Raw genomic sequence first — 27,194 nt, 5'->3', positions numbered from 1 at the left:
TGAAAAGAACTAAAAAAATAATCAACGTTTAAGAAATTTAAATCATGCATTCTCTTATTTCATGAAGCTGTGTGAGTGACTGAAAAAACAGAAGTATAGACTTTCTCACCTTGTACAGGCAAACAGTGAATAAAGCAGTAACAGCCAAACCTCCAATGTATCCTCCAATTATCTCTTTAATGTAATCTGGTTCAGAATACACTTTTATCTCTGCCTCAATCTAAGAGATGAGGTAACATATTTTAATAAAATTCATCATTTTTCACATGAGAGAAAATAATGTGTAATCACCTTGTGGACAGGAGGATTGTTTTTCGTCCACGCTGAAAAGTAGATGTACTGGTTTTTGTCATACTCCAGACTGGCTGTGCTGGTTAAGAGGAATTTCGCAGATTGAAATCCAATCTAAGAAAAAAAAATAGAATGAGATGAGCCTAAAATAGATATGCATTGCTGTTTAATTTAAGAAGAGATATATATGGAGTCAGTTGTTTTAATTCTAAAAATATTTACTAATACAACACTTAACATAAAATACACATCAATTACCTGCTCTATCCATCCTGAACTGAAGTTGGCAGAAATTTCATACATCCTACTCTCCCATATTCCCATAAATGTGTTGCACTTGAACACTCTGCACGTGGCTACAGAGCAGTCCTGTGGGTGATTTAAAGAAGACTGAATGTAACCAAGCTGTGATTCAGAGTAATATAATTTTATATACACGTATTTAGAATTAGGTTAAATTACAGCAGGAAAAGTGCGGAAGCATACTTACCACGACTTTATGTTTTTGTATTTCAGCAACAAATTCTTTGTTAAGTGGTTCTTCATCATTTCCTCTCTGACAGTTTGCAATCTGAAAATAATTTTAAGTGTTTTTGATTAATCCTAATGTTAACACACGCAGTTTGAAGTCAGCAGCTAAAACGTCTGACACATAAATCACCTGTAGGCTGCTCAAATCCACCCAAATGTCTTTTTCACCAAGTTTCACTGGAACCCTGATCACCACAGTGAAATTAAATGCTCTGATATAGTTTGTAATCTAAAAGAAAGAAAAAATAAAAATAACCACTGTTAAAATTAAGATTTTATAAATCAGCTTTAACTAATAGTTGTTTTTTTTTGTGAAATAATAATAAAATAAAAATGAATTAAATGGTTAATAATTGATGTATTGAAAATTATCTTGACAGTTGATTTAAAGTTGATATGGAGTTTCAAAAACATAAAAAGGTTAATAAACAAATTGTAATTTAGATTTAAAAATTATTTGGAGAGCTGTTATAAAGTAGAAAGTGAATGTTATAATATTTGTTTCATAAAGAGTAAATTACAGACAGTATAAAAGATGTAACTTGTGTTTTGAGTGCTGCCAATTTGGTGTTATATAACCAGTTGTCACAAGCATATGAATGGATACACATGACTACGACATGTCCACAGTGGTTCAACATTAACTTGGATTAAACAGCAGCTTTCGCTCTCTGGGCTCACTGATCAGTAATGAAATCTTTATCACAAAATGTGTCTTTCATTGCTTGTTAGTATTAAACCTTACTAAAAGTTACCCTCTTAATAATAAGAGTTAAAACATATAACCAGAAAGACACAACCAAGCATTAGGCTCAGGACTGACACAGTGCAATGAACTTTTAAAGAATGTTGATATTAGATATGTGATTTAGATAAGCAGTATGTTTGTCACATTTAGCATCAGTTTATGGACAAGGGTTCTGTGTATAAGGATTTTTATACTGGTCACTTGGTGTTCGCTCGCTCTGTGGTATAGTATCGCTTCCTGTTCCTGCTCACACACAGTGGTGTTTCTGAGTAGCTTATTTGCTTAGCAGTTTAATTAACAACTTTTAAATACATTCTTTTTTCACAGTATAATCTTCACGTGCTTCATCCGAAGCACACTTTCTGTGTACTCACTACCTAATTTATAGCCAAAGTATTCACTCACTGTCTCTGTACTGTTTCACTAGCTTAGCTCGTAGCCGACCCGTTAGCACCATGGCTACTTCACCTGTCCCTTCTGCACTTTCTTGCTCATTGTGTCAGATGTTTAGTTACTCCTCGGCCTCCTTTAGCAGTAATGATATCTGTAACAAATGTAGCATATTTGCAGCTCTGGAGGCCAGGATTACTGAACTGGAGACTCGGCTTTGCACCCTGCTCTCACCCTTAGCTAGCCAGGCCCCTGTAGCTGGTGCAGCCGAAGATAGCGTAGGCCCCGCTAGCTGTTCCCCGGCAGACCCCAAGCAGCTGGGGAAAGGCTGGGTAACGGTGAGGAGGAAGCGTAGTCCAGAAGCCCCAGGTACACCACCAACCCGTTCATGTGTCTAACCGTTTTTCCCCACTCGGTGACACACCCGCTGGGGGTCAAACTCTGGTAATTGGTGATTCTGTTCTCAGACATGTGAAGCTAGAGACACCGGCAACCATAGTCAATTGTCTTCCAGGGGCCAGAGCAGGCGACATTGAAGGAAATTTAAAACTGCTGGCTAAGGGTAAACGTAAATTCAATAAAATCATAATTCACGTCGGCAGTAATGACACCCGGTTACGCCAATCGGAGGTCACTAAAATCAATATTGAATCGGTGTGCAACTTTGCCAAAACAATGTCGGACTCTGTAGTTTTCTCTGGTCCCCTCCCCAATCAGACCAGGAGTGACATGTTTAGCCGCATGTTCTCCTTAAATTGCTGGCTGTCTGAGTGGTGTCCCAGAAACGATGTGGGCTTCATAGATAATTGGCAAACCTTCTGGAGGAAACCTGGTCTTGTTAGGAGAGATGACATCCATCCCACTTTGGATGGAGCAGCTCTCATTTCTAGAAATATCGACAAATTTATTAAACCCCACAAAACATGACTATCCAGAGTTGGGACCAGGAAGCAGAGTTGCAGTCTTACACGCCTCTCTGCAGCTTCTCTCCTCCTGCTACCCCCCCAAAAACCCATCTCCATAGAGACTGTGTCTGCTTCCAAAAAGACAAAAAACAAACTAAAAACCAGCAACAAACAACTTAAACATTTACAAAGAAAGAACAATACAGTATCCACATCTGAACCAAAGAGTAAAACAGTGAAATGTGGATTATTAAATATTAGGTCTCTCTCTTCCAAGTCTCTGTTAGTACATGACTTAATAATTGATCAACAAATTGATTTACTCTGCCTTACAGAAATCTGGTTGCAGCAGGATGATTATGTTAGCTTAAATGAATCAACACCCCCGAGTCATTCTAACTACCAGAAATCTCGAAGCACAGGTCGAGGGGGCGGTGTGGCAGCAATTTTTCACACCAGTCTATTAATTAATGAAAGACCAAGACAGACTTTTAATTCATTTGAAAGCCTGATGCTTAACATTGTCCACCCCAGCTGTGAAACTCAGAAACCAGTCTTACTTGTTATCCTCTATCGTCCACCTGGGCCTTACACAGAGTTTCTGTCTGATTTCTCAGACTTTATATCTGATTTAGTTCTGAGCTCAGATAAAATAATTATTGTGGGTGATTTTAACATCCATGTAGATGCTAAAAATGACAGCCTCAACATGGCATTTAATCTGTTGTTAGACTCAATTGGTTTCTCTCAAAATGTAAAAGAACCCACCCACCACTTTAATCACACTCTAGATCTTGTTTTAACATATGGCATAGAAACTGAACATTTAACAGTGTTTCCTGAAAACCCTCTCCTGTCTGATCATTTCTTGATAACATTTACATTTACAATAATTGATTACGCAGCAGTGGAGAGTGGACTTTATCAAAGTAGATGTCTTTCTGAAAGTGCTGTAACTAAGTTTAAGAATATAATCCAGCCACTGTTATCATCGTCAATGCCCTGTACCAACACAGAGCAGAGCAGCTATCTGAACGCTACCCCAACAGAGGTCGATTATCTTGTTAATAATTTCACCTCCTCACTACGTACGACTCTGGATACTGTAGCTCCAGTGAAAACTAAGGTCTCTAATCAGAAGTACCTGACCCCGTGGTATAATTCTCAAACACGTACCCTAAAGCAGATGACTCGTAATCTGGAGAGGAAATGGCGTGTCACAAATTTAGAGGATCATCATTTAGCCTGGAGAAATAGTTTGTTGCTTTATAAGAAAGCCCTCCGCAAAGCCAGAACAGCTTACTACTCATCACTGATTGAAGAAAATAAGAACAACCCCAGGTTTCTCTTCAGCACTGTAGCCAGGCTGACAAAAAGTCAGAGCTCTTTTGAGCCAACCATCCCTTTAACGTTAACTAGTGATGACTTCATGAACTTCTTCACAAATAAAATTTTTATCATTAGAGAAAAAATTACCAATAATTATCCCACAGATGTAATATTATCTACAGCTACTCTTAGTTCCATTGATGTTAAGTTAGACTCTTTTTTTCCAATCGATCTTTCTGAGTTAACGTCAATAATTACTTCCTCCAAACCATCAACGTGTCTTTTAGACCCCATTCCTACAAAACTGCTCAAAGAAGTTCTGCCATTGATTAATTCTTCGATCTTATATATGATCAACCTATCTCTAATAATCGGCTATGTACCACAGGCCTTCAAGGTGGCTGCAGTTAAACCTTTACTCAAAAAGCCATCTCTAGACCCAGCAGTCTTAGCTAATTATAGGCCAATCTCCAACCTTCCTTTCATATCAAAAATCCTTGAAAGAGTAGTTGTCAAACAGCTAACAGATCATCTGCAGAGGAATGGTTTATTTGAAGAGTTTCAGTCAGGTTTCAGAGCTCATCACAGCACAGAAACAGCTTTAGTGAAGGTTACAAATGATCTTCTTATGGCCTCTGACAGTGGACTCATCTCTGTGCTTGTCCTTCTTGACCTTAGTGCAGCATTCGATACTGTTGACCATAATATCGTATTAGAGCGATTAGAACATGCTGTAGGTATTACAGGTACTGCACTGCAGTGGTTTGTATCATATCTATCTAATAGACTCCAATTTGTGCATGTAAATGGAGAGTCCTCTTCACACACTGAGGTTAATTATGGAGTTCCACAGGGTTCAGTGCTAGGACCAATTCTGTTTAGATTATACATGCTTCCCCTAGGCAGCATCATTAGAAGACATAGCATACATTTTCACTGCTATGCAGATGACACCCAGCTCTATCTGTCCATGAAGCCAGATAACACACACCAATTAGTTAAACGGCAGGAATGTCTTAAAGACATAAAGACTTGGATGGCCACTAACTTTCTGCTTCTCAACTCAGATAAAACTGAGGTCATTGTACTCGGCGCTGAAAAGCTTAGAAATATGGTATCTAACCAGATTCTTACTCTGGATGGCATTACCTTGGCCTCCAGTAACACTGTGAGGAACCTTGGAGTCATTTTTGACCAGGATATGTCCTTCAACGCACATATTAAACAAATATGTAAGACTGCGTTCTTCCATTTGCGCAACATCTCTAAAATTAGAAATATCCTGTCTCAGAGTGACGCTGAAAAACTAGTTCATGCATTTATTACTTCCAGGCTGGACTACTGCAATTCATTATTATCAGGATGTCCAAAAAACTCACTGAAAAGCCTTCAGTTAATCCAAAATGCTGCAGCAAGAGTACTGACAGGGACTAGAAAGAGAGAGCATATTTCTCCTGTTTTGGCTTCCCTTCATTGGCTTCCTGTTAAATCCAGAATTGAATTCAAAATCCTGCTCCTCACATACAAGGTCTTAAATAATCAGGCCCCATCTTATCTTAATGACCTTGTAGTACCATATCACCCTATTAGAGCACTTCGCTCTCGCTCTGCAGGCCTACTTGTTGTTCCTAGAGTATTTAAAAGTAGAATGGGAGGGAGTGCCTTCAGATTTCAGGCCCCTCTTCTGTGGAACCAGCTTCCAATTTGGATTCGGGAGACAGACACTATCTCTACTTTTAAGATTAGGCTTAAAACATTCCTTTTTGCTAAAGCATATAGTTAGGGCTGGACCAGGTGACCCTGAATCCTCCCTTAGTTATGCTGCAATAGATGTAGGCTGCCGGGGGATTCCCATGATGCATTGAGTTTTTCCTTTCCAGTCACCTTTCTCACTCACTATGTATTAACAGACCTCTCTGTATTGAATCGTATCTGTTATTAATCTCTGTCTCTCTTCCACAGCATGTCTTTATCCTGTCTTCCTTCTCTCACCCTAACCGGTCGCAGCAGATGGCCGCCCCTCCCTGAGCCTGGTTCTGCCGGAGGTTTCTTCCTGTTAAAAGGGAGTTTTTCCTTCCCACTGTCGCCAAAGTGCTTGCTCATAGGGGGTCATATGATTGTTGGGCTTTTCTCTGTATCTATGAAGCGCCTTGAGGCGACATTTGTTGTGATTTGGCGCTATATAAATAAAATTGAATTGAATTGAATTGAAATAGATGAAGTCATGTTTTTACCTTGATTATTTGTTGGACTGCTTCCTGTGAATTATTCATTCCAGGGGTCAAATTATGGCTGCTGAAGGAGCTTTACATGATAATAAAATAATAATGAATAAAACATTTTTGATAACATTTTAAAGTTGTATTACTTTGCAAATAATTCATGCTATATCAAGTAAAACAGTTCATACCTTTCAAATGTGAGAAAAATGCTGTATTTCACATCAATCGATTTCTGTTTGTAGAGTTCACTTGTAGGTGCATGCTCCCAATTTCCACTGCAAGAGAGAAGAAAAGAAAAAGGTTCTGTATCTGTGGAGCCATAGTATAAATTAAGAGTATCTGTACCAAAGGAACAGTACCTGGTGGCATTTGCAGTGACAAAGATCTTCCTCTCAAGTTGACTGTTTCAATCCCATATGTGATAATGAAGAAAACCTTAATTGAAATAGAGAGAGATCAAATTGTCTCGTATCTTTTTAATAAACTGTTTAGAAGTGAGCAAACATACTCTGTACAAAAAACAAACCTTAGTTTTGCTCTTGAAAATTGGCTTGTGGATAGTGCAGTCTGTCCTTCCTCGTGATAAACCATCTTCACTGTCCAAAGAGTTGCACTCACTTCTTCCCTTTATTAGAAAACAAAATGACTGCTGGATACATTGGAAGAGCAGCAGATCAGTGATGAACTGATACAGACTTGAATCTGATGCTTTACCTGCTGACTCGTGAACTTCCTGTAGGAGAGTCCAGCTGGGTACGTGAGAATAACACGACTGTTGTAGGAGCTTTCTCCTCTATTCTCCACTGAGACTGTGACATTCAAAAGCTCATCAATGCCCACTTTAACCTCTGAGGATCTGTGGAGTATTAAGGAGGATGAGAATAAAGGGAAAACAAAACAAGACTACAGCTAGGGCTGCTCAATTAATCGAATTTTAATCTAAATAACGATCTGGGCTTTCAACGATCATTAAAAATGACTGAGCCGTGCTCCCTCGTGCTTTACTCTCGCGCTGCTCCGTGTGGCAAATCGAGCGCACCTCTCTGTGTTTCGAACACATGTCACAACAATTAACAGGACCCGAGGGAAGCTCGGAAAGCTAAGCAGAAGTTATTTGCAGATGAGAGAATAATGGCTGCTGAAGAAAGAATGCCATTGGTTGAAAAGAGAGGCAAAACGACTTCAGTGGTGTGGAAACATAAACATGTCAGACATGGGCTATGTCCCAATTAGAGATAGCACGATACCACTTTTTTATGTCCGATACCGATACCGATATCATAAATTTGGATATCTGCCGATACCGATATGAATCCGATATAGTGTGTTTTTTAATCAGTAAAACTGTTTTTTTAATACGGGCGATCGTGGCTCAAGAGTTGGGAGTTCGCCTTGTAACCGGAAGGTTGCCGGTTCGAGCCCTGGCTTGGACAGTCTCGGTCGTTGTGTCCTTGGGCAAGACACTTCACCCGTTGCCTACTGGTGGTGGTCAGAGGGTCCGGTGGCGCCAGTGTCCGGCAGCCTCGCCTCTGTCAGTGCGCCCCAGGGTGGCTGTGGCTACAATGTAGCTTGCCATCACCAGTGTGTGAATGGGTGGATGACTGGATATGTAAAGCGCCTTGGGGTCCTTAGGGACTAGTAAAGCGCTATATAAATACAGGCCATTTACCATTTAATATCTTGCTGCTTTTTGTATAAGTTCATACTCAAGTTAAAAAACAACAACAACACTAAAGCTATTCTGTTATACCTGTATGTAAAAAAAACACACTGCACCCAAAATATTTCATAGATCAGCAACACTGATCAATCTAATAAACTTAAACCTGCTCCATCCTCCCTATTCTGGTATTTTAAAGAGTACTTAGCAGAAATATTAAGCAACCTAACTAACAGGGTTGCAAACTCCCAGCAAAAGAAAATAGGGAACCACCCCCCACCTCATGATGCTTAATCATGTTTTGGCTTCCCTTCATTGGCTTCCTGTTAAATCCAGAATTGAATTCAAAATCCTGCTCCTCACATACAAGGTCTTAAATAATCAGGCCCCATCGTACCTTGTAGTACCATATCACCCTATTAGAGCACTTCGCTCTCGCTCTGCAGGCCTACTTGTTGTTCCTAGAGTATTTAAAAGTAGAATGGGAGGGAGAGCCTTCAGTTTTCAGGCCCCTCTTCTGTGGAACCAGCTTCCAGTTTGGATTCAGGAGACAGACACTATCTCTACTTTTAAGATTAGGGTTAAAACCTTCCTTTTTCCTAAAGCATATAGTTAGGGCTGGACCAGGTGACCCTGAATCCTCCCTTAGTTATGCTGCAATAGATGTAGGCTGCCGGGGGATTCCCATGATGCATTGAGTTTTTCCTTTCCAGTCACCTTTCTCACTCACTATGTATTAACAGACCTCTCTGTATTGAATCGTATCTGTTATTAATCTCTGTCTCTCTTCCACAGCATGTCTTTATCCTGTCTTCCTTCTCTCACCCCAACCGGTCGCAGCAGATGGCCGCCCCTCCCTGAGCCTGGTAACAGGTTTCTTCCTGTTAAAAGGGAGTTTTTCCTTCCCACTGTCGCCAAAGTGCTTGCTCATAGGGGGTCATATGATTGTTGGGCTTTTCTCTGTATCTATGAAGCGCCTTGAGGCGACATTTGTTGTGATTTGGCGCTATATAAATAAAATTGAATTGAATTGAATTGAATCAATGTAATCAACTTTAATTTGATGCAGGGTGAAAAAAATTCACAGAAATAAATTATTTTTCAAGAATAATTAAATAGATTCAACATGAAAGAAAAGTATGTCTTTGTGCCCCCTTTTCCCTGTTCATAACCTATCGGCCCCCCTGGCTAAACTTTGCTAGATCCGCCCCTGCACAGTTACTTCAGCGGTGTAGAAAAAGATCCTGGTGTAGAAAGTAATATTAAATAAATTCTAACAACAGCTTATCAAGCTTAAACGTGCTGCTGTTGTTCAGCCACTGGTTTCCTCTTTCTGGTGAGAAGTGGGCCAAAAACAAAGAAGAGAGAGGACTCGCGACAGAAAAGCCGATCAGCTGATCATTGATCAGTTTCACGATTGAAGTAGCAGCAGGAGAGAGAGAGAGAGAGAGAGAGAGAGAGAGAGGCAGTCGCTCCATACATCGGTTGTTAAGCTTAACGTGGGAATGCTTTACAAACATTCAGAGATGAACTTACACACAGTGGCGGTCCTAGCCTGTTTGGCGCCCTGGGCGAACACTCCCTCTTGCGCCCCCCCCCCCCCCCCCCACACACACACACACACACACACACACACAAAACATTAACATAAAACTGTTGTACACACACATGAAGAGAAAGAGAGTATGCATTGTATGCAAACAGCTACCAACATGGGTGGCTGTAGCTCAGGTGGCAGAGCAGGTCAGCCACTAATCAGAAGGTCGGTGGTTCGATCCCAGGCTGCCTCCTTGCTGCATGCCAAATATCCTTGGGCAAGATACTAACCCCATGTTTGCCTACTGGTGGTGGTCAGAGGGCCCGGTGGCACCTGTGTCTGGCAGCCTCGCCTCTGTCAGTGCGCCCCAGGGCAGCTGTGGCTACAATGTAGCTGCCATCCCCAGTGTGTGAATGTAGTGTAAAGCGCTTTGGGGTCCTTAAGGACTAGAAAAGCGCTATACAAATGCAGGCCATTTACCCATCATAATTTGTCATACAATGAGAACAGGACAAATCAACAATGACTAATTAATATTAAAATCTGTAACATAATGTATTGTTTGGAGTTTAGCCTGTTACTGCTATTTTTTTACCATTTCTTCTTGGAGCAACTGTAACTCACTGAGGACCTGATGGCTTTGAACTTTTCTTGTTCATCTTCCATTGGTTTTAATTTTGCACTCCAGTATGAACACAAACACCACAACATAACCTAATAGACCAACACCTAGTTCACAGATTCACTTTGTCTAAGGTGCATTTCTGAGATTTCACACAACCCAGGATTCAAATCATGAATACATAATGGGCTTGGATTTACAACATTATAAATGAAATGTGCTCTATTTGGAAGAAGCAGGCCCCCCTCCCCTTTCGACGGCTTGTGTGAGACTTTAAATCAGCAAACTGTAAATTTTAAATTGTTATTGATCCCTTTACCCCGAGTCCTAAAGTGTATATTTATTTTCTTACTCTTCTTATATATATTGTTTGTTTACTTGCACTGCTGTAACTGGAGCCTCGTTGTCTCGTCTCTCTATATACTGGACTGTATGTAGCGGAGATGACAATAAAGTTTACTTTGACTTCAGCAGCGAGCAGGTGCACCGAGGGCTCTCGCGCTCACTTTTCGCGTACAGAATTTCGAAAAAATATCGGTGCAAATTATAAGTCTGTATCATAATATCTGGTGTTTTCGTGTTTGTTGTTTTGTTTTTATTTTGTTTTATTTTGCGAGTTGGTTATTAGACGCTGCTCCAGCCAGCCAGAGAATCCCCCGCCGCCCCGCCCTCTCCTCCCTGCACCGCAAGCAGCAGGCGCACCTCGCAAACGGAGGGCGTCCTTACTCCCAGCAAATGGACGATAGAAAACCGATTGCTGCCTGTACGATTCCCACTATGCGCTGGCTGACGTCGGGGCAGCATGAGTACGAGCATTTTTTTTTTTTTGCCGAGGCCCGTGATGCCGCCCCCTACCACGATGCCGCCCCGGGCAATCGCCCGTGTCGCCCGTATCTAAAACCGCTACTGCTTACACACTTGCTTTACTTCTCTCTGAGATAACTTCCTCAGAGATGAAATGTTTGCTAGCAGGCTACAAATACACACAGCCGCTCTATCGTGACCACACTGCTCCGGCTCCCATGTCGCCAAGTTTTGTGAGGTGCTTTTTTGATATTTAATGGATCGGATTACATTTTTTATTTCTCTCCGATATCCAATCCAGTAATTTAGGTCAGTATCGGACCAATACCGATACGTAATATCGGATCGGTCCATCTCTAGTCCCAATTAAGAGACCGCACGCTTGAAGTACGCGCACTACGCGTACTACGTACGGTGCGTACTATAAGTACGAGAAGTGCGGAAGTGAGAGGCTTGTGAAATGGGACGGTCTAGCCCTTCCTTGCGCTGTTCAGGTTGCCTAGCAACCATGATACTAACCGAGAGAAACGTTACATACAGCTTTGTTTGACAGAAATGAAGGAGAAAAATGTTTTGTCATGACATCACTTTGATTAGTTGAGTATCTGAGGCTGAGGCCACGGGACTGTAAAACATGATTGTTGGGCTTCATTTCTGTACTGAACAGTCATTTAAGATTAGTTAGTAAATAACAATTAGCTAATGTTGTTCATGAGACTAAAATGATCTCACTGTGGTAAAGTAAATATAATATGGCCAATATTATATTATTGTCAGATTATTATGATATATATATATATATATATATATATATATATATATATATATATGCTTTAAAACCAAGTTAACGCTGTAAGTACAAACATCACTAATGTCACACAACTTTGCCGTCATGTGGCCAACAGCAATGTTTTAATGTTCTTCGTTATTTAACATTTGCACATAATTAAGTGACGTCATGTTCAGTACTTACTTTTGACAGTTCACTCTTGGCCGCTCCCTTCTGCCGTATTTTGCGGCAAAATTATCCACACCCACCGCCGCGCTATGAATTGTGGGATATATGGGACCACAAAGCGTGCACCGGACCACGCTTAATATTTGGGGAAATCGACGGCGTATTTGGAGTATGCATTTGAAGTACACTTCGAATTGGGACAGCCGTCGTCGCGTGGCGGTGACGTAATCGCACTTGAAATGCGTACTTCAAGCGTGCATACCCTGAATTGGGACACAGCAGTGGACATAGTGTGTAAACTAGGCTACGTTCACACTGCAGGCGAAAGCGCATCAAATCCAATTTTTTTGACCCTATGCGACCCATATCCGATCATGGTATGACAGTGTGAACGGCACAAATTCGATATTTTCAAATCCGATCTGGGTCACTTTCGTATGTGGTACTGAATCCGATACATATCCGATGTTTCAGAAAGCGACTGCTGTGTGAATGGTCAAGTCGCATTAAATCCGTCTTTTACGTCACTGACACAAGACAGACGCCAATTATCAGCGCCGGAGAAGCGCCCGATAAGACAACGCTTCCTGGCCATCCGGTGAAACTGTTGGGAAGACAACATTGGAGAAACGTAAACATTTTATTTGTACTGTATAATCTGTTCACACTAGAGCGCGTTTGCTGTCGCATTTTATTTGTAGTGTGAACGAGCAGACAAAAAAATCGGATTTGATCAAAAAATCGGAAGTGAGCATTAAGACCTGCAGTGTGAACATAGCCTTTGCTAGGTGTTGTAGCTGCACTACAGAGCAACACTACAAATTGACATAACTCACTGTCAGTTTGATGCAATTGTGCATTGTACATTGCACAGCTTGCCTTGATGTTTGGTTATTTGTATGCCTAAATATTATGCAGTATTTTGAAGTTCACTAAACATAGATGTTTACATTTTTCATTTATTTTTTATATTGCAAACATTTGCACTGTTATCAGTATTTCCACACTATTTTATATTATTTTTTGACAATCTTTAAAGCCATTATTCAGTACTTTGTCATTGTTAAATAAATACCGTCAAATCATCAAGATCTCAATTTCAGTGAAAATAATCGTGATTATCATTGTAGTGTTGGACCCAATAAACATATGCTGGAGCGACTATTTTGACAGCAGAACTTTTATTTGAAGTTGTGGTTTCATTCACAGACACTCCCGCTCTCTTTGTGCTGTCACGTCCGCCCCCCTCCGACTGTCACTGCCAACATAAAAAGACACACAATCAATGTCAGATCCCAGCACACCTGTTCACCCCGACCCTGCGCCGCCCAGGGAGCTCACTGTGTCACCCCTCCTCTGCAGCTGGCCAGAGACCACACCCACGCCACAATCGTTTTTGCCATAATCGAGCAGCCCTAACTACAGCCATACTAATGTCACAATATACCAAATATAATGTACTTTGAGCTTTGATAAACCATGCAAATTTTCAGCTCACAGTACAGTAAAAATGGCTGTTCTAAGATAATGATGTTAAATGAGAACATATTTTTACCATCCCTTTTTAATCAGTTAACATTCTAATATTTTCTGGTTAGCACAAAACACAAATAACAACTGAGTGTCACCAGTTTCCGAAATATTAATGATGGTTGTATAAGGACAAGTTAAATGACAAGTAAATAATAACACATTTGAAGAAAACGAGACACACAAGGAAAGCTTAAGTTTTGTAACTGTGCCTCACCTGGTGAAGCTGAAATCCAGTTTCAGGTTATCAACACATTTGTTGTCAGTGCCACAGTTGATCTCAAACCCTAACTGTGGAAGAGAGCATTATAAAAGTACACATTATACATTATTTAAAGACTAAATAAGTGGTTGTATGGTCATCCAATTTTATTTTTTTATTTACAGTTTTAACTGTTATTTATATAGCATATTTCATTATATATAAATTCAATGTGCTACCACCAGAGATGTAATCTGATTACTTTTTTCAAGTAACAATGTAAGGGATTACTATTGCAAAAAAGTAATTCGATTACTGTCACTTTCCAGTAAGCACACTGCGTTACTGCGTTACAGAACCGTCAGGATTTTGTTTGTGAGAGTGTCTTATGACAATGATATAAGTGCGTGCGACATCCTTGGCAGCAACAGACGTGTGTAGATCAACAATGCATAATATGAATTGCAGGAGAGAGTACGACTCTCTGAATTTTACTTGCATCTATTTGAAAGACTGAGTGTAAACACAAAACATTGTGTGATGCGTTTCCTGTCTTATTTTGATCGTCACTTATCTTGTGTGCATCATGTTTGATTCCTTTCAGCCGTGATTCCCTCCTGTGTATTTATTGTCTGAGTCTCCCTCTGATCTCTGTCACATTGTCCTCATTCTCTCTCCTCTGTGTACTCTGTTCATTCAGTTTTGTAACCACTAAGTTATTGGCGTCTGTTTAGTCTGGGTTTTTTATATTTTTGTGTTTTTTCCCCCCCTAACTCCAGTAATAAAGCTGTTCTGAGCTCACTCCTGTCACCGTGTCTGCATTTTGGGTCTGCTCTCTACCAGTCACACATTGACACATGGCAGTCAGAACCAATGAGACTGCAGTGTGAATCGATACGGAACTGAATCAATAATTGACATTGATAATGGAATCAGAATCACTAAATTCAATTCCCATCACTATTTGTGATTGTATCAAACAGGTGTATACACAGGTTAAAGAGTAATGGACCAAGTATTGATGTTTCACATACAAGGTCTTAAATAATCAGGCCCCATCTTATCTTAATGACCTTGTAGTACCATATCACCCTATTAGAGCACTTCGCTCCCGCTCTGCAGGCCTACTTGTTGTTCCTAGAGTATTTAAAAGTAGAATGGGAGGGAGAGCCTTCAGTTTTCAGGCCCCTCTTCTGTGGAACCAGCTTCCAGTTTGGATTCGGGAGACAGACACTATCTCTACTTTTAAGATTAGGCTTAAAACTTTCCTTTTTGCTAAAGCATATAGTTAGGGCTGGACCAGGTGACCCTGAATCCTCCCTTAGTTATGCTGCAATAGATGTAGGCTGCCGGGGGATTCCCATGATGCATTGAGCTTTTCCTTTCCAGTCACCTTTCTCACTCACTATGTATTAACAGACCTCTCTGTATTGAATCGTATCTGTTATTAATCTCTGTCTCTCTTCCACAGCATGTCTTTATCCTGTCTTCCTTCTCTCACCCCAACCGGTCGCAGCAGATGGCCGCCCCTCCCTGAGCCTGGTTCTGCCGGAGGTTTCTTCCTGTTAAAGGGGAGTTTTTCCTTCCCACTGTCGCCAAAGTGCTTGCTCATAGGGGGTCATATGATTGTTGGGCTTTTCTCTGTATCTATGAAGCGCCTTGAGGCGACATTTGTTGTGATTTGGCGCTATATAAATAAAATTGAATTGAATTGAATTGAATTGAATTGAATTGTTTTGGGAGCCCCAGACTGCAGTTCATTTTTGTAGACCTAAAACAAATTTCAGTGTATTAAGTATGAAAAGTAATCAACAGTCTGACCTGGTAAAACAACTGAATAGTGAAGTGTTTGAATTAAGATACCATGATCAACAGTGTCAAGATTGAGCAGGACTAAGACTGAAACTCTGTGAATTACTGTTGATCTTCAGCACATTTGAGAGAAACAAGGAAAATGCCAGACTGAGAAGAGCTGTTGCTAATATAATGACACTTATGCATCAGTTCAATAAGGAAAATCTGTACTTGCTCATCTATCTGCTTCCTGGGTGTTTTGAATTTGAGGCGGTGCCAGATAAATTACTACAAGAGACTAAGAGATTATCTCTAAAATTAGAAATGTTATTCTGGAGTAAGTAAGTAGCAAAATTGATACATTTATTTGTGTAAAGATTCACTTGGTCTCATTTTGGAAGGATGAAGTTGTTCATCCTTTGCTTTATTGATGGGAGAAAGAAAAATAAAAAAGCAGACTGATCACTGTTAAACAGTTGGGAGATGTAGGATTGTCTGGCAAATTTTATATCATTGTTGTAACAGTGAAGTGTGTTTTTATAGATCTCCTTTAATTTGTAGTTTATTGTTGCTATATTTTCTCCCTGGCAGATTCTTTTTGTCATTGTTATCTTTTCGCTGTTTCTCCTCTTTTATTTGTTATTTCATCACAAACAAAAGTAATGGTAATTTACAGTTTGAAAATTCACTAATAAATTAATAATACATAATAATGTATGGCACTGACATAATACTTTTTGATATTTTGGTTGGTATTTGTTTTGACAGATGAACAAAAAATTTTAAAAAAATACGAAAATTATAAGAGACAGTAATATTTAGAAGATTTGTAACTGTGATCTCAAGTCATCTGATAACTCTGCAAATATTCTCAGCAGGTAGAGGGGTTGCCTTCACACCACCCGCATTCAAAAATAAAACAAGCATCAATCAGTCATTAATTAATGCCCGATGGCCAAGAGGAACAATGGCTGGTTGCTAATAAGCAGCAACCAGTTTGTGTGTTTTACCAAGTAGTGGTACTTTATACCAGGAACAACATTTTTGTTAATATTCTTCATCCACTTCTGGAAAACATCTTAGTCCCCTGCGCAGCCAAGAAACTGATCTTAGACTGAAACACTTTTAGTAAGGTGAAGGTTTGTGTATTTTGAACTTGTTCTTTTTTTGAAAGTTCAAATTTGCTGCTACTGTTGAAGCAGGTGAGAACTGCACAAGTTCTCGTCAGTGGCAAAAGTAGAGTAGAGAAAGTAAAGGTAAAAGTAAAAAGTTGTGATTAATACGTAAAATACTATTTTGTCTGTAACACATCACTATGATGTGGTCTCACTTTGCTTGTGACTTCTTGACATTTGTAGACATTATGGAAAAAAATAACATTATATATAATAACATACAGCACAGTCATATAATAGGTTGGGAGCTTGTGCTGTGAGTTCCCTCCCCTCACATGGTTTTGTAATTAACCAGTGGGCAAGTACATTTATTCATATTATATTATAACTTATATGTAGAGTATATTTCTTATTTATGTTTTTGACCGGGGTGTAGAATTGCTTATAAACTTGTAAAAAAAACTTCAACAGAAGTCTCTCAAAGCAGCATTAGTCAGATGCATGCCTTTAATAAAATGGATTCAGTAAAGGTAAGGGCAAACCTAAAGGTTTCTCATAACTTCATAAAGACTAGCCTCATTTGGTCAATTAATAGGTTTTTTAAAAATTTACTTACAGGATGAATGGTTGTTGTTTGGGCCTGCGGGGCAAGACTTGGTCTGAGGTTGGTGTTTGAGGGCAAACCATTAAACGTGAATTTGAGCTCATTGGAAAGTTGGTTGAGAGCGGTTTTGGGGCAAGCCTGCAAGAAGAGGTTTAGATTCAATGTTGGAGGAGTCTTAAAAGTAAAATTAATTAAATAAAATCTTAAGTTTAATGACTTTTAAGGACTTTATTTTAAGATTGCTATTAGATCTTACCTCAATGAGGAATTTTACAGTTGAACATTTTTTTATTCCTAAGTCAACAGTAACTGATCCAGACTGCTCTCGTTGTTTCCCACTGGTGTAAGCTCGGTTGTTTGGAGGCTTGCGAGTGGCATCCAGTGTTATAGTGTAATCAATCCTCGCTCGAGCTAAAATAGAGGAATAGAATTTGATTTTAATGTTGCAAGTTTAAATACAATAAAAATAAAATGATGTGCAGTAATTGAGAAAAAGAGAGAAGGATGATTAACCTGTGTCGACTGTAGACACTCTGCTCATAGTAAAGCAGATTTGAGCTGTGTTCTCCGATGGTTTTGAGCAGTCTACATTCTGTGTAGGGATTTTGTTTGGGCTAAACGATACCTCAGCTCTCACCATTACTATGGGTCTTGATCTGGAAAGTAAGAAAATACATGTGAACGGCATGGCAGATGGCTGCCCCTGCCTGAGCCGTGTTCAGACAGAGGTTTCTTCCTGTTAAAGGGGAGAATTTCCGTTTTGAAAGAGAACTTTTGATTTTATCTAATTCTCTGGGTTAAGCTGTGTGAAAGGGAAAATATGGACCTGGGAAATTATATCTAAACTGAAAAGGTAGCTTTAATGCTGAATACTTTCAAAACAAAAGAAAAAAAAAGCAAGGGATTCAAAACCAGAAATCATAGGATTTATTTAGAGGGAACAGAGGGAGACTCAAACAGTATAAAACATCAGATAATGATGGAGATAGGAAACAATGAAACAAAACACAACTGAAAATAATAAACTAATAAATAAGTAGAGAGGTAAGAGAGGTAAGTATGAGTATAAACGGAAACACTGGGGCGCACTAGAAAGTCAGAAACTAAAAACTTAATAAAAATTGAAGTAGGTCTAAATCATACCCCAAACCCCCCAAAAATGAAATGCTGTAAATTATTGTTAATGATTTGTGTAATAATTTAACATAAATCATTAAAGCTTTTAATAAAATATATTTGTAAATGTGTGTAAAAATAATATTTAACTTTAGAATGTACCTAAATATTTGACCATTACCTGGACTTACCTCAGTAAGACAACTGTGCCCTTTGAACCCACCGCTAAGTCAGGAAGTCCATCACCACTCTGATCAAAAGATAACTGACTGATCGTCAGGCCAAAGAACTTCAGTCCTGACTGGACCTCAGAGCCAGTAATTCTCTGAAACATTTTAATTAATCAGATTTCATAAAATATTGACTTTACTTGATAGTTGAGGTTAGTCATCATTGTGAGTTCTTTGATGTCATGTACCTGTGAGTAAGTAGGACTGATTCTTCCTCTTCCTTCGCCATTAAATATGTAGATGCTGCCTTCACCATTATTCTCCAAAGGTGCTCCAACTGCCAAATCCATGAATCCATCTGAGTTTAGATCAGGCAGCACAGCAAGTGAAGAGCCAAACCTTCCTTTGACAGCTGCATGTCCTCTTAGTACTAATGGATCATCAAAATTACACTCCACAAACTGAAAGGAGGAGAGTGAATATTTTATGATCATTAAGAAAGTTGACAAATAAACCGATTAGTTTAACTGCAGTAAATAAAACCGTGATTTACCAAAACAGTTAGTCTGCAAACATAAACTCTTCCCTCTCTATCAGGCTCCATGTACATTGGGGCTGATATGAAGATTAGATCAGTGATGTCATCATTATTTATGTCCATGGTACACACCTCTGCCCCGAAATATTCACCAGTCTGATACTGTGTAAGGAAGATATTATTATTTTTGTATCTGAGATAATAATTTCTATGGAAATTATAATTTAATTCATATCTGTCTTAATACAAATGCATACCTGTGATGAAAAGGGCTCAATCTTTTGGTTTTTCAAGTTTTCTCTGTTAACAGCAAACACAACTCCTCTGTGTTTATATCTTGGAGCACCAACAACTGTCAGAGAGCCATGCCAGGATTTAGCAATCGCCATGGAGTAACCTAGAATTTAGGTTTTCAAAAGGAGAAGACAGATTAAGATTCCTGATTAATCCTTTTAAATTGTGTCTGTTTTGCAAACTATTCTCACCAAGATAACTGTCAGGCTCCAAAGACACATCCTCATATGTTTTCACCTTATGGCCTCCTGTTGTGTATTGCACGTAGCCTCCCCTCCACTGGTTTGCACCAACAATAGACATCTGAATTCCCTACAGTGTAGACAGAAAATACATTTTATATACAATTTAATTTTCATTTAAAATCTGGACTGTGTTTAACCTGTATTTGCCATTAGAACTTAAAAACTGCCACAAAGGCACATGTGAATCTCTCTTTCTATGACTAGACTGTCTGGTGAGTTTCAGGTGGTTTTAATTACCTCAGGCACAATAACTGCACTGAATCCCTCTTGAGACATTTCCATTTCCAGTGACTCTCCACTGCTTTGAGATCCTGTAAAAGAAAAATAAATGAGAAGGTAAAAGACGGACACGATGAGTCAAATTGAATTTGAAGGTTCATTTTTTTATTATGCTTCAAGTAATTATTAAAAAAAATATTACAGTTTATTTTAAAACTACTCAACATTTATTGCTCATTTCACAAAATGTAAAGTTACATTTAATTTTACATGTGACTTTACTAAATACAGTACAATAAAGTTAATACAATGTACTAATTTTAGTTTTTTCTTATTGTAGCAGTTTACACAACAAATGAAAGTTAACTGCTTCAATTCCAGCAGGACACAGATCCTCATAATGAATGTGAAAAAAATCCCTTGTGAAAAAGTGAGCGGCTGAAAGTAGCATTTATTACAGTGCAATTATTTTAATTTTTGAAACATTTACAGGAATTTTTACAAAGTTGTAACAATAAATCTATGTTTGTACCTTCGATTGAGAAAATTTTGTCCTGCAGATTCTGTCTTATTACTTCAAGTGCATTGAAGTTTTCCACTTGAAAGACGTGTTTGTTTGAGGGAGACGATGCAATGGTGTCCAGTTCTCTTCTGGCATCATGGTTAGTAAATGCACCCCCCACCTACGATTGTTGACAAACATGTTTGAGTCCTCATACTATGCAAAATTATTTGCTCACTTTATTAAAATACATTCGTTAAACTTCACTTGATTTACAAACAGGTTTTAAACTCTCTAACACTGAATAGAACCTAAATCCATGATAACATTTATGTCATGCTATAAAATAGTTTTTACACATATTTTTTCCTCTACTAGCTGTATTTGTATTACACACATATCTCATGTTTCCATCAGTAATTCAGCTTTTTCATTTAAGAGACTTCATTTAAATTTTACATGGTCAGTGAGTTTGGCTTTGATTTAAATAAATGCACTACATGTACATTATATGGTGCATATACAAATGTGTGGCCAGCATGTAACCAAAACTCCTAATCTTTGAATTCGGGTGTTTTCAGTCATATTATTACAGGCATTAAAAAAAATGCAATCCCTTAGCCATGCAGTCTGAATTTACAAATATTTGTGAATGAGTGAGTCATTCTAAAGAGCTCACTGAATTTAAGTGTAGTACTGCAATATGATCGCACTGCTGCAACAAGTCACGAAATTTTATTTGGTCTGCCTGTATATTCCATGATTGACTTTAAGTGGTATTATTCCAAAGTGCAAACATTTAGACAAAAACTGTGCGACGGGAATTTCATAACATTGGTTTCTATGGCCAAGCAACTTCAGGAGCTGTAGTGAGTGAGTGGTTCAGGACTTTTCTCCCTATAGTGCAGCATAATGTGACTGTAGTGTGACAACTGAATAAAACTCATTATTACTATAAAACTCAACATACTACAGGTTTAAATAATGGAAGTACTTACCCCAATAGCAAATCGAACAATGTTTTTACTGTCTGCTAGCTGTGCTGCATCTCCCAGATCAGTCCAATCATGAGATTTTCCATCAGTAATTACTATCAAGACCTTCTTCACATTTTGTCTGGAACCACTTTGTGGTGTGAAAACATTGTTCCTGTCAAATTAAAAAAAAAAATCTCATTTTAAAATATTGTTTTACAATTGATCTTGTAAATTATACACAATCAGGTAAACCGCATTATTATTATTTCTGCATGTCATTCTCTTTGGCAATTTTTTAAACTTTTGCACAGATCAACGTTATACAAGTTTGTTTGTTTGCTTGTTTGCTTGTTTGGGTTTTTTTTGTTTGTTTTTTCAAATTAAACTCAGCAAATATTTGAATTTAGCCTTAGTTGAGGCTATATCATCTTCTCTGTAGAAGATGACACTCTGAAGCACATGTTTGTGTACAGTGTGTCTTTTAAAAGGCTTCCCTCAGTCATACAGTCCACACAGTACTTAATGTAATCAGATTTATGGAAAAAAATCAACTGGACAATAATGTAACTGCAGTTCTTCACTATCATAACTGCATTATTTACACAACATGTCCGATGGCCTTGGCTGTGTAAGTATCTCCTCCCTGTTGACTGATGTCATTGATGTCAGTCTCCACTGATCTAGATGAGGAAAATTTCTTAAAGTAAAAGTGAACCTCAGGTGAAGTAGAGAACTGGGAAACAGAAAACTGAAAAAGAGAGAAAAAATACTTAATAGAAATAAAAATGTAGCTATTTTATGTCTTTGCTATGATTTTACTGACAGAGAGACAACAGTTGCTCACCTGTGTGTCACTTGAGAGAAATGATTTGATTAGATTTTTCACAAATTTCTTCATTGTTTGAAAATCAGTATTATATACACTGCCTGAACCATCCAACAGAAAGGCAATGTCTGCTTGTGGTGGGCACTCTGTCAAAGAGATGGATTCAGAATTATGTTAATTTTTAAGGGTTAATTTTATATTTGTTTCAAACTGATATCATGCAAGCAAAAGGATTTTGTACCTTGGTAAAGGGTCAGTGAATACCACACATTTAAACATAGTACCTTTAAAGTGCCCCTTTAAAACATTTTAGAGGGCATCACTAAATGTAATCAGGCACCAGGAGTAATGGTGTGTGTGTGTGTGTGTGTGTGTGTGTGTGTGTGTGTGTAAGAGAGACAGAGACAGAGAGGCAAAGACCATTTACTGTTACCTTGAATAGAAGAAGGTACGGGTGGTCCAAGCCTATTATAACGGTCCAACTGAAAGCACACACCGTTGTACATGGTGATACTTCTGCAGTCCTTTGGAATGGTTGGACCACACACCTGAGAGGAGACAAAGCCAAGATGCCATAATACAGCAGGTTCAGTATTTTTTGTCACTTAAACAATTATTAATTCTATATAAAATCAAACAAGAAATTCCAACACAAATCTTTAAAATCTGCTGACTTTTAGTCTATTTAAAGAAGAGAGAGACAGAGAGATAGAGAGATATAGGGATAGATATAGAGAGATACAATCACTGGTAATGTCTGCAGTTAAGTAACTCACCACAGTGTTTTGTGCTGTCGGATCACTTTTCATTGACAAACCAAGCGACATGTTGACTGCAAAATCTGGTGCTGTATTGAAAGCATTACAAATGTGTTAAAACACTCCTAAAATACACTTTGTGTAAGGAAGAAAACAATATTCAAATTGAGAACTACAAAGTGCCACAATTCATGATAACTATAAGAAGTGGTATCGTCTAGACTGGAAACTGAGATAAACAATAGTTTTCATCTGGTATATTTTCAAAATGAAGGAATGCAAAACAAAACTCAGTTTTACTTTTCTTCATCACTATTGTCAAAATTTAAGAAATTTTTTCTTGTTTTTATCATCAGTTGGAAAGTTTATTTCATTTTTAAGGCTGAACGTTACATACTAAGATATCTAATATGGAAATCTACTGTAACTGTGATTTGATTTAAACAAATGTATGCGACAGGATCTATGGATATCTATTTTTATGGCAAAATACTATCCGAGTTTTAGCACATTTAGAAATGAATGGTTACCTACTTTGAAATTGTAAATCTTGGCAGTTTGGGGGAGAAGTGGTGCACCTGTATATTTTCCCTCTTCCATTTTGTGAATGCTGTTCCAGTGGAGCACTGACGAGCAAACTAACAAAATCACAAAATCCAGTCAATCATGTAAGTCTAGAAATCAAACTCTAATTAAATAAACTCCATATGTCCATATAGCATAACAGAGATGGTAAATAAATAAAAAAGAAATAGCAGTAATGTTAAACATGCAGCTGTAAACCTGCTTTCAACATAACAATGCATGTCCTGACTTACTCTGATTGTCTTTGCACCACCTGGTAGCCAAAACCAGCAGCAGAGTTACTCAGGGTCTTCCAAGCCATGGGATCAATATTGGAACAAAGTGCAGCATTTAACACTGAGAATTAAAGAATTAAGAAGGACATCAGTAATTTTATTTAAAGCCACTGTAAAGGATGATAATGTGGTTATAGGCCTCTAATTATCATCACACATAGGAAACTGTAAATAGTATATGAGTATACATGTATAATATATCAGTTTCCAAAAGTTGATTCTGTTCATCTGGACGTAGCGTTTTCTGGGAGAAATGTTTCGTCATTCATCCAAGTGACTTCTTCAGTCAAGCTCAGGTCTGAGAGTATTACAAGCTACATGCGTATATATACATATATATATATATATGATATACGTCACACACACAGTTTCGATCAAAACACTCTGCTTAGTTTCACTTCCTGTCTGCACGCTTCCTGTTCTCTGCAAAAGCATGCAGTTTCCTGTCAGTACTTTTGGCTCAGATTCTACTCAGAGTTGGCCCTTTTTAGACTGGAAGCAAACTATATTAAAACAAGTAACAATAAACACTAAATAAGTACTAACAATATATTAATTTCGTGACATTGCGTTCATTTGTATCTATTTTTATAACCATAAGTTTATGTTGTTACCACTAGAGAGCACCAAAGCCAGACATTTTAAAGTTCTGAACACTGTGGCTCAGAACAATTTTCCCCATAAAAATTCAAATTTAAATTTCGCTGTAGTTAAATATTTTCTGACATAATCATTCTATAGTGAAAATCTACAACCACACATAACAAAATCTTTGTTGAAAACAAAGCGACACCTAAACTGTCCTGTTGTTTATATTTGTTACAAAAACAAAGCCTTCCTTTTTTGGGGCATGCTAAGAACAGTCAGTATGACATATGTAATATAGCACTGTTACTTGTTCAACAATGACAGCTTCATGATGCCTTAGTTTCCAGAAATATAAAGTTATCTAATACTCTACCTCATCAGCATGACACTCTCAACTTGTTTTTTGTGGCTTTAAAAGGAATAAAGAAAAACCTTGTGATATACACTACCAGTCAAAGGTCTTCTCATTCAGTGGTTTGTCTTTATTTTTTGGTCCTTTCTACACTGTAAATACATACTGAAGACATCAAATACAGTAAGTAAGGCATATGGAATTATGTAGCAAAGAAAAAAAATATAACTCTAAATATGTTTTATATTTTAGACTCCTGAAAGCAGCCACTCTTTGCTTTGCTGACAGCGCTGCAAACCCTTGTCCTTCCCTTAATGAGCTCACGATGTAGTCACCTGAAATGGTTTTCACTTCACAGCTGTGCCTTGTCAGGGTCCATTTGTGGAATTTCTTGCATGCTTAATGGGATTGGGACCAATGTTCCCTCAAAGCTGCGCACGTGCGCAATTGCGCACTGCTGGCACGGCCTCTGCGCACAGAAAATCTGCGTTGCGCACAAAAAAAAAATCTAACCTGAATTGAAATTAAAATTGATACTTTAACAATTCTGTTTTGCAGTGTTAGTCAGTAAGTGACTGGCTGCTCCCGTATGGTATTAGAACGATGCCACCTTATCCCATAGTCCAGCCAATGCGATTCACATTCGTATATACGCAGCTAATCCACGTCGTTGACAGGCTATGACAGCGTCCTTATGTGCCGAAGCCGGTGTTTTAGCTAGCAAAGCGGCGTGGCTGATGAAGAGTGAAGCCACGGTAATGACAACGTGTACAACCATTGGAGATGTGAGCAGGACAGACGGAACAATTGACGGAAAAAGTGTGGACTTTATACCAGTTTTTAAATTGTGTTGATAGGCCACGTAAAACCAGAGTTATGAAAAAAAAAATGCAATGTTTGGTTTTCTTCCTGAATATTATCGTTGTTTATATTTACTGCGGGAAGAAACGGTAAAAACTGCGTTTTATAAGAAAAAAGGCTCAAAAGCACTCTCCGCCTGTAAGCAAAAACAAAACAACCCCCCTCCCTTCTCTTACGTATTTGTCGGAAACGTACCATGTCGACCAGTCAAAACATGATATGGCAACATGGCATCTAGTTGTTAAGAAACGGGGGGAAGTTTTAGGGGTGTTTTGAGATGTGAAATTTTGAGACGTTTAGCACAGATCTTGTGCAGTGTAGTCAATAGTTTTGTTGTGTGTGTCAGAACAATGAGGCGACTGCTGAATGTTACAGGTGTTACAGGAGTGATACATCTCCTGTTGTCAGGCCTGCAGGTATCAGGCTGTTGTTCTCCTTTATCTCATAGTGGACAGAAATTATTTTTTGAGTGGCACATTTAGTTTGTGTGGCATCAGATTTGATGCAGAACAGCTGATTGTTAACTGCATTAAAAAAAGATTGTTGCAAAAAACTTTGTTGTTTGCAAAACTCAGTTACTTTTTTGAAGAAGTAACTATATAATTAATTGCCCAACATTGGTCTTTATATACTGTATTTTGCAGACACAGAGTTACAGGACTCTCTCCCAGACCACAGACTCATAATACAAGTCAGAGCTTTAAAAAAAAAGAAAGTTGTGTTTTCGAAATTGGAGTTCAAGTTATTTTTACTTCCAATAGTGTTAACATACTACACAGGTCAATGATTACATTTTTGTTTTACATTTTAATTGTAAGTGGGCTAAAACAGTTCATTAAAAGTAGTCTAACATAAATGTAAATGCTGTAATTTGATTATTTTAATAAACCATGTAACTTGGATGGATTAGATGCTGGCGTGACCACATTGCACACGTGTGCTGTTGCTCACAGTGGTCCAAGGGACCACTCAGGGAGTTTGTGTGTCCGCTCAGACACATGAAAAATTAGAGGGAACATTGCTTGGGACCATCAGTTGTGTTGTGCAGAAGTCAGGTTGGTACAGAGCTGACAGCTCTATCTGACAACTGTTAAAATTCATATAATGGCAAGAACCAATCAGCTAAGTACAGAGAAACAACAGTCCATCATTACTTTAAGAACTGAGGGTCAGGCAGTCTGAAAAATTGCTAAAACTTTGAAGGTGTCCCCAAGTGCAGTCACAAAAAACAAACTGATTCACATGAGGACCGCCCCATGAAAGGAAGACCAAGAGTCACCTCTGCTGCTGAGGATACATTCAAATCACCAGCCTCAGAAATCGCAAGTTAACAGCACCTCAGGTTAGAGCCCAGATAAATGCCACACAGAGTTCCAGTAGCAGACACATCTCTACATCAACTGTTCAGAGCAGACTGTGTGAATCAGGCCTTTATGGTCAAATAGCTGCTGAGAAACCATGACTAAGGAAAAGCAACAAGCAGAAGAGATTTTTCTGGGCCAAGAAACACAAGGAATGAACATGCTGTGCTTTGGTCTGATGAGTCCAAATTTGAGATCTTTGATTTCATCTGCTGTGTCTTTGTGCAACACAGAAAAGGTGAACGGATGGTCTCTACATGCATGGTTCCCACCATGAAGTGTGGA

The 27,194-nt window shown here is 38.5% G+C and overlaps 1 protein-coding gene and 1 pseudogene across 2 annotated transcripts in view; one reads left to right on the top strand and one right to left on the bottom strand.

Annotated features, from left to right (window-relative positions):
* The window catches only part of LOC146512797 (carbonic anhydrase 4-like), a 191,056-nt gene that overhangs the window by 61,309 nt on the left and 102,553 nt on the right, over positions 1-27,194 (top strand). The window lies entirely within an intron of this gene.
* The window catches only part of LOC146512803 (integrin alpha-M-like), a 29,275-nt pseudogene that overhangs the window by 1,175 nt on the left and 906 nt on the right, over positions 1-27,194 (bottom strand). The window contains exons 2-29 of the transcript XR_014875780.1: positions 23,706-23,808; positions 23,422-23,525; positions 22,906-22,976; positions 22,563-22,677; positions 22,148-22,275; positions 21,906-22,051; positions 21,325-21,475; positions 20,357-20,507; positions 19,843-19,916; positions 19,552-19,672; positions 19,324-19,463; positions 19,082-19,228; positions 18,777-18,989; positions 18,550-18,683; positions 17,756-17,898; positions 17,499-17,653; positions 17,255-17,380; positions 13,745-13,818; positions 7,131-7,272; positions 6,943-7,041; positions 6,776-6,851; positions 6,605-6,691; positions 6,429-6,498; positions 953-1,051; positions 782-862; positions 550-660; positions 292-405; positions 110-220 (exon numbers count right to left, since the gene is read on the bottom strand). The product of XR_014875780.1 is annotated as an integrin alpha-M-like (transcript). The remainder of the gene's footprint in view (positions 1-109; positions 221-291; positions 406-549; positions 661-781; positions 863-952; positions 1,052-6,428; positions 6,499-6,604; positions 6,692-6,775; positions 6,852-6,942; positions 7,042-7,130; positions 7,273-13,744; positions 13,819-17,254; positions 17,381-17,498; positions 17,654-17,755; positions 17,899-18,549; positions 18,684-18,776; positions 18,990-19,081; positions 19,229-19,323; positions 19,464-19,551; positions 19,673-19,842; positions 19,917-20,356; positions 20,508-21,324; positions 21,476-21,905; positions 22,052-22,147; positions 22,276-22,562; positions 22,678-22,905; positions 22,977-23,421; positions 23,526-23,705; positions 23,809-27,194) is intronic.

This window comes from Neolamprologus multifasciatus, chromosome 8 (assembly GCF_963576455.1).
Source record: "Neolamprologus multifasciatus chromosome 8, fNeoMul1.2, whole genome shotgun sequence".
NCBI lineage: Eukaryota > Metazoa > Chordata > Actinopteri > Cichliformes > Cichlidae > Neolamprologus > Neolamprologus multifasciatus.
The sequence above is the reverse complement of the archived record's forward strand: the minus strand, read 5'-3'. Positions and strand labels throughout refer to the sequence as shown.